Source organism: Phragmites australis, chromosome 14 (assembly GCF_958298935.1).
Source record: "Phragmites australis chromosome 14, lpPhrAust1.1, whole genome shotgun sequence".
In the NCBI taxonomy this organism is placed as follows: Eukaryota; Viridiplantae; Streptophyta; class Magnoliopsida; order Poales; family Poaceae; genus Phragmites; species Phragmites australis.
Genome location: NC_084934.1, coordinates 29,534,207 through 29,541,981, shown reverse-complemented (window position 1 = coordinate 29,541,981; position 7,775 = coordinate 29,534,207). Strand labels below are relative to the sequence as shown.

The following is a 7,775-nucleotide window of genomic DNA, read 5'->3' as shown; positions in this document are numbered from 1 at the left end:
GCACCTCTGGCGATGCGGTCATGGTCGTGGTGGACGCATGTGAAGGCATCACAACCGAAGCCCCTCTGGTCGATGTCCAAGTCAACAAAGCGAAGGCTTCATGGCCGTAGTCATCGCCTGGTCGATGTAGTCAGAGTCAACGGAGGCATAGTCGTGTCAGCCGTAGTCGTTGGCTGAAGCCCCTTGGATGACGTAGTCAGAGTCATTGTGGGCAAAGTCATCATGGTGGAAGGCCCTCTGGTCAACAGAGTCATAGTCGACGGAGGCGAAGTCGACGTGCCTGAAATCCCTCTGGCGATATGGTCGTGGTCGTGGTCGACGCATGTGAAGGTGTCATAGCCAAAGCCCATCAGGTCGACGTAGGCAGAGTCAACGGAGGCATATTTGTCTTGGTAGCAGTCGTCGGTCGAAGCCCCCTGATCAATGTAGTGGGAGTCAACGGAGGCGTAGTCATTGTGGCCAAAGTTGTTGGCCAAAGCCCCCCGGTCTACGTAGTCGGAGTTGACAGAGGCGTAGTCGTCGCACCCGAAGTTGTTGGCGAAAGCCCCCCTGGTCGACGTGGAAGTCAACGTGGTTGGAGTCGATAGAGGCGTAGTCATCACGGCCGAAGTCATCAGCTGAAGCCCCCCTGGTCGATGTAGAAGTCGATGTGGTCGACGTGAACGTGGTCGAAGGCAACTCTAGTCAAAGTAGATAGGGGCGAAGCCGTTGAGGACTCCATCCGGAGTCTCATTGACGTTGTCGAAGCTGAAGGTGAGGGTAACTCTGTCAAAGTTGATGCCGATACCGAAGGTAACGACAAGTCGATATCGAATGGGTCAACATAGTCGAAGTAGTAGCAACTGTCGACGAAGGTGGTCGCCAATGCCCCGTGTACGAAGGGTCCTTCGGCTCCACGGAGCGCAAAGGGCCGTGTCTTCAAGACTTACTATACGAGGTCCGCTGAGCAGCACCTCGGTCCTCTTCAACGGGCCCTTGTCCGCCTTTTCAGTCGATTGGTGTGTTGCTTTACCTAAGGAGTAGCAGCACTTTGACTTCCTATCCTACAAGACTTTAGGTGCTTTGCATTCTTTTTTGATACAAAAAAAATTATAATCTATGTATGTTAGATGTGTGCACATGAAGAATAAATACTTAAATGTATTGATGTAATCTGATGGTCTCTTTTAACTTCGATACAGGGGCAGGCACTCTTAGCTTCCATCTTTTATTTTAAGTCGAGAGGTGCGCTGCCTTTGTTCCATGCTCAAGTAGCACTTCGGCTTTTAGTTACTGAAGATCTCTTTTGCCTTCGGTGTGGGGGCAGGCACTCTTAGCCCTCATCTTTTGTCTTAAGTCGAGAGATGTGCTACCTTTGTTATAAGATCAAGTAGCACTTCGGCTTTTTGTTCCCGAATGTCTCTTTTGCCTTCGGTGCTGGGGCAGATACTCTTAGCCCCCGTCTTTTGTCTTGAGTTGAGAGGTGCACTACCTTTGTTCTAAGGTCAAGTAGCACTTTAGTTTTTTTTTCTTGAATGTCTCTTTTGCCTTCGGTGTGGGGGCAGGCACTCATAGCCCTCGTATTTTGTGCGTGTGATAAATAAATGCATGAAAGAGTACAATCGAAGAGTAAATGCTTTAGCATAATGATAAATGTAGCAGTGAAGGATAAAACCTTCGGTATATGAGGGATAAGCTCCCATCCCGTGAAAATTAAAAATTTCTGTATATGAGCAATAAGAGCTTTCTCATTCGAAGGTTAAAACCTATGCATCATGAATAAATTCTCCTTCACGCAGAGGGTAAGATTCCTGCATATGTAAAGAATAGGTGATTCGCTGCATATACATAATGCAAGCGCAGAGAATACTTCGGCGCTTATGCGAAGAACAAGTGCTTCAATACATATGTTATGTGAGCATATGAATAACAAACATACGCGAAGAATAATGAAGCAGTTTATGTATGTAGAATTGGGATGCTTTGGTATGCATTTGAGGAGCAGGTACTTCGGTACTTGTGGAGATACTCTTCGTCATATGAAAAATAAAACACATAGAAAGAGTAGATGCTTCGTTGTACCGAAGCATGAAAACTCCCTTATACAAGGGATAAAGACCTGCATATGAGGAACGAATTCTCAAACAAAGGGCAAGAACCTAGATATGCAAAAAAAAAAAAAAAAACTGATGCTCCGATGTAAATGTAATGCAATCGTGCGAAAAATAAATGCTTCGACATACAAGCAAAGGTTAAATAGTTTGATGCATATTTAATGCCAGCATGTGAAGAACATTTGCTTCTCACGCGCAAAGGGTAAGAAAAGTTGCTTCGATGCACATGAGTAATGTAAGCGCAAAGAAAATGAGTAATTCACCAATTGTACGAAGGATAAACGCTTCGATGCATATATTATGTGAATGTTCGAAAAAGTAAACATACGCAGAGAATAAATATCTCGATATACTTATGCAACGCAAAATGTGCGAAGCGTATGTATTCTCGAGTGATGATGCTATGCACATATATGAAAAGTACACGCTTCATCGCAAATGAGTAATGAAGATATTCACGCATGCGAAGCATATATATAAGCGAAGTGTGCATTCATGCAAATGCACAAAAAATAAACACTTTGGCATGAAAATGCGATGTATGAAGCATATTTGTTGCCATATGAAAAATAAAACACAAATGAAGGATTGATGCTTCGTCATACCGAAGAATTAAAACTTCCAGGCGAAGGGTAAGAACCCTGTACGAAGGGCCAAACCTGCAAGCGAGGAATGAAGTTCCTCGAGCGAAGGGTTACTACACGTATTCTGAAGAGTAAAAGATTTTGCACGCATGCAATATGAGCACATGTGAAGCGAGTTAGCGAAGAGTAAAACACTTTGGCATGGAAAAATGAGATATGTCATGCGCAAGGGTTAAAACTTGCATTGGATAAAGAAATAGCCCCTCAAACGGAGCATAAAAACCTGTATATACTTGCGAAGGGTAAGAATAAATACTTTGGCTCGTTTATACTATGGAAACGAAAAGAAGGTGAATACTTCAGTATTCATGCAAATATTACGTGCTCCGATGCAGGCGCAATGTGGGCTCGAAAAATAAACGCTTCGACATGCAAGCGAATGGTAAATAGTTTGATGCATATGTAATGCATACACGTGAAGAACAAACACTTTGGCAAAGAATTAAATTAGCGTGTAATATGAAAATGCCCAAATACAAAAATTAGTTTCCAACACAAACAATAAGCAAAGCGAGCAGATTGATAGGCAGGGACGTGAGCGAAGATACACTTCGTTATGTGAATGCAATGCCTGAAAAATGCATGCCCACTAAAATTTAACGATTCGATGCATGAATGATATGCATGTGTATGAGAAGAAGTGATTCGGTGGCATATATGGTGTTTGTACGCGAATCATTAGTCGCGAAGATAATAGGCGTACATAGTAAATGTTATGAAGCCTAAATGCGTTGTGAGCGCATTAAAAGTTTGTTTTGAGTACGAAAGCATCTTTTGGTATGCCATTCATGATCCTTCGGCTTTATAGAGCCCGAAGAACCTTGCTACATTTTGGGAGAGGCCCGCACCGATCGAATGCTCGACTCGTGCGGAGGGGACACAACGAAGGCCCGCGAAGAGGCTGCAGTGAAGGCCCACCGAACCTGCTGAGTGAGAGCCCCAGTTGCACGAACAGGCCAAAGCTAAGGCCCGACTCGAGCGGGGAGGATGCAGCGAAGGCCCGCCGTCACCGTACCAGAACTCTTCTCCCTCCCCAAGTCCACTAGCTTCGCCAGAATTGGATATTTACACGCTCGGACAGGCCTTCGCCATAAGAAAGCATGCCTATCATGTAATGTCACGGCAGGCTTGCTACAATGCTCCTCCAGCGTGCGCGCAAAGGTGCTAAGCTACAATGTTAGCTAAAACATCTTGCAAAGTGTATGCTTCACAAATAGGCGTGAAATGAGTCATACATATAATTAAAATATCTTCCTCCGGAGCATGTGAGCTGGCTAACACTGAGTGTGCTCACATGTTGTCCACGGGAAAGTGAACGTGGGGCTCTGCAAAACTTTTCCCCCTAGGCTTACGAAGCAGCAGCTTGGCGGAGCCCGCAACTAGCGAAGCCAGGAGGGCCCGCGAAGGTGTCTTCGAGCCCAACGTTCGCTCCTGTCTGCAATTCACCACAGCCCATGAAGAGCCGTGGCTTCAGGCTAAAAGTTGAAGGCCAGCGAAGTTCTGCCGAGCGCCAAAGGCCCGCGAAGGGGTCTTCTGAGCGAACGTCAAAGGCCGCAACGATTGATAGGGGTCGAATGTCAAAAGTGAGGTTGCTACCTTGTGCACGAAAGCCCAGCATGAGAAGGAGGTGCGTCCCTGCGTGTGAGTGCCTGACACGAAGGCCCAACACGAGGTGCCCGCAATCTGCTTGCGAAGGTGCTCGACGCAAAGGCTTAGCGCGCAAAGGTGCTCACAGTCCTGTGTGAGGCGAAGGCACGTGAAGGCCGACGAAGGCCTAATGTAGGAAGGCCTATATGTCAAGCCCACTGTGGTGATGAAGCGCGATGAAGGCTCAAGTGCGGGGACAAAGCCCGCTGTCTGCATATGCTGCAAATTTCTTCCTGTACGAAGGAGTTCGACGAAGGGTGCATCTTGTACAAAGGGCCTTCCAGAACAAAGAGTCTTCTCTTTGACAAAGCCAGCAAACCTCTCCGTTACAGAAAAAATTCTAGTGAGAATAGTAAGTGGGGTAGAATTTATACAGAAAGGAGCAACTGTAGTGTAGACTTATCTGTTGCAAATTGTCTCTTGGAAGAAGGGTGCCCCCTATACGAAGGGTGACTCCTGTACAAAGGTATGCTGGTACGAAGGTATGCTTGTTCGAAGGCTTGTTGGTACGAAGGCCTGCTTGTTTTTCGACAAAGGCCTAACGAAGGATTATTTTTTGACAAAAGCTTGATGAAGGGTTCCTCCCTAACAATGGCCCAGCTATGGTACGAAGGTCTTGCTGCTACAAAGAACCTACCTGTATGAAGTCCTTGCCCGTGTGAAGGTTGTGCCTGCACGAAGGCTCTATCTGTACAAAGGCAGTGTTTGATCCGAAGGGTGCTTCTTGTACGAAGGTCCCCTCTTGACGAAGGGTGCCTCTTGTACGAAGGTCTCCTCTGTACAAATGGTGTCTCCTGTATGAAGATCTCCTTACGAAACCTGTCTGATCCGAAGGCCCCCTGACTCCTTAGAATCGGACCCCACAGTTTGCACCAACTGTTGAAACTATTTCTATAAATAGTACCAAAGGGTTCCATCCGGTAAAGAGAGAGAAGTGGATGTGGAAGGGATCTCGCTCTCTTATCTCTTGATCACGTGTACACAAACATTACAAGTGGAGGAGAGAGGTGTAACTTTCTTTCTAACTTTTGGTGAGGTACAAATATTACATAAAGACAATTAAACCTTTATATATACTGTTTTGTTATATAGGCTCCTTTGTAGGTCTATGTCTTTCTCACAACACTAACTACTGTCTTCTGAATGCTATGAATTTTTTAATATTTTTGATTATCAAACAATTATTTTAGTTATATACACATAATTTAAAAATACTGGGCCTGCCACCGACTATATCTAAGAGATTATGTTGTTCTCGACACAATAATGTCCGATTCTATCGGCAGCTTGACACGAACCAAGGAATATCGATGCAGCGTGCAGAGTCGCCTGGAGGGCGCTGTCACACGAGGGGCATCACGTGGAGTCGTGGACGCGCGGTGCGCGTGGGCCGGAGGGCGCTGTCGCACGGGTGCGTTCACGTGGATGTGCGTCCGCTCGGCGCGCAATTGATCGCCGCCGCTGCAACTTGCCGCCGTCCTGCCGGGTGAATGTGCCGTGCCCCGGGCTTCGTTTTCCTCTTCGAGCATGGCCGGCAGCGGAAGAATCCGCAGCGAATGGTATGTTCCTCTCCCTTCTCCGGTCGATGCCGAATCCAACTAGGGATGAACGTGAAACGATATGTGAATCTATTTTAATTTAATTTAATTAACTAACTATTTGTTTTAATTAGATTAAAATAACCAGTTAGTTAATTAAAATTGTATTAGTGTGGATCGTAGATGTCCATTGGTGCTTCACATTCATCTCTAATTTATCCAACCGGGCGTTTCTCCTGTTGGCTTCGGTTCCAGAAAGCCGAGCCTACTTTAGGCTGGCAATTGGCAAGGGCAGTGCCGTGCGCTAGCTTGGTGATGTGTTACGAATGAAAATAGATGGTGCTCCTTAACGATGTTCTGAATGGACTGGCCTTAACGAATTCGTTATGCCTGGAAGACATGCCAAATTGTGTTGTCTTAGGCAAGGAGGAACAGAGGATGACGTCTCACGTCTGGAATAATGAAGTGCATCAACGCTCGTGTGATGCTACTGTTTTGGTGGAATACAGGTGGACTGTCCCTCTCGCACCGCCGTCCAATGACCTGGTCGTGGCGTGCCTTTCGCTCCGCTTAACTACTACGTAGTAGGAAATATGCTCTATTCCAAAATGGGTGGACAACAAGGCGCATCTGGTGTAGTGGTATCATAGTACCCTCCCACGGTACTGACCGGGGTTCGATTCCCCGGATGCGCAATGTTGTACTTTTTTTAAGTTTTTTAACACCCAAAACTACTCTTATTTTTCAATAATCTCTCTTCATGCAAAGCCGTAGTCTATTCTGATCCGGATGGAATGTTCTATGCTTGACCGGGAGCACATATGTACTGAACAGCCGTGGCCTAGCATAAATTCAAATCCATGAACAATTTTTCCAACAACATAAAACACACAACTACTGAAGCAATTGCTCAGGATCTATGCAGACCAGACAAATTAATCCACGATGTAACTCGACTGCCCAGACAATTTGATCCATACATACATACATGCAGTGCAAAGGGTCCATGGACCACAGTATATCGTTGATCATCTAATCTAAAAGTTCTACATGAGAAACTCAAGTAGCATACTGTCAGGTTACAGCGTGACAAAATTTTACAGCCCCAGGCTCACCGGAGGGCAAGACTCCCATTATGATACATGGTTGAACACTTCATCTAATATTCGCTTCCACTTTTCGTTGCACCGGTTGAAAACTGCACGCTCCAAAAACCAAAGAATTGTGTTGCCATAAAAAACATGGATACTCACGTCAACACACGAGCACCTTATGTGCACAATCCAACGAGCTGCATCTAGAATATCATTGTCGTGGCGCTGCATTGTTGGACCTTCGTTGTCTCCCACCGTCGAAGCGCAGATGGCCGACAGCTTGTCCTTGATCATCAAGATCAAGAATAGATAGCAATGTAGATTGGAAGAGAGAATAAGACTACAGAAGCTAGCCAAAAGAGATAAAAATGAAAGATAGATTATGTTTGATCGATTAGTTGATTTTTTCAATTAGCCATAGCCCTCTTATATTTAAAGGACGACATGTATTAGTTGTAAGGGATCATAAATCCTAATTCAAACCAAACAAGACTTACATATGATTCGGCTATGACTTTTGATCTCTAAACTTTCTATAACTAATATCTTTCCTAATCGATCACGTAAACTCTTATATATCTACCTGAGTATTTTTTATTGAAACTCAGCCTTTTTAGATTCGACTACATGCTTGACATATCTATGTACTTAAGTCCGATCAGCTCTTCCACTTGTCCGGAGACTAACTACTGAAACAAACCGTGGTGGTCACTAATCGCCTCACTGGTCGTGGTCATGAAGTTCTCCTCACCGGTTGAA

At 45.3% G+C, this 7,775-nt stretch overlaps 1 non-coding gene across 1 annotated transcript; it reads left to right on the top strand.

Moving 5' to 3' along the window:
• The first annotated feature begins 6,546 nt into the window (after nucleotides 1–6,546).
• Nucleotides 6,547–6,617, top strand: TRNAG-CCC (transfer RNA glycine (anticodon CCC)). Its single transcript has one exon. It is a non-coding gene; the product is annotated as a tRNA-Gly (tRNA).
• The last annotated feature ends 1,158 nt before the right edge of the window (nucleotides 6,618–7,775 follow it).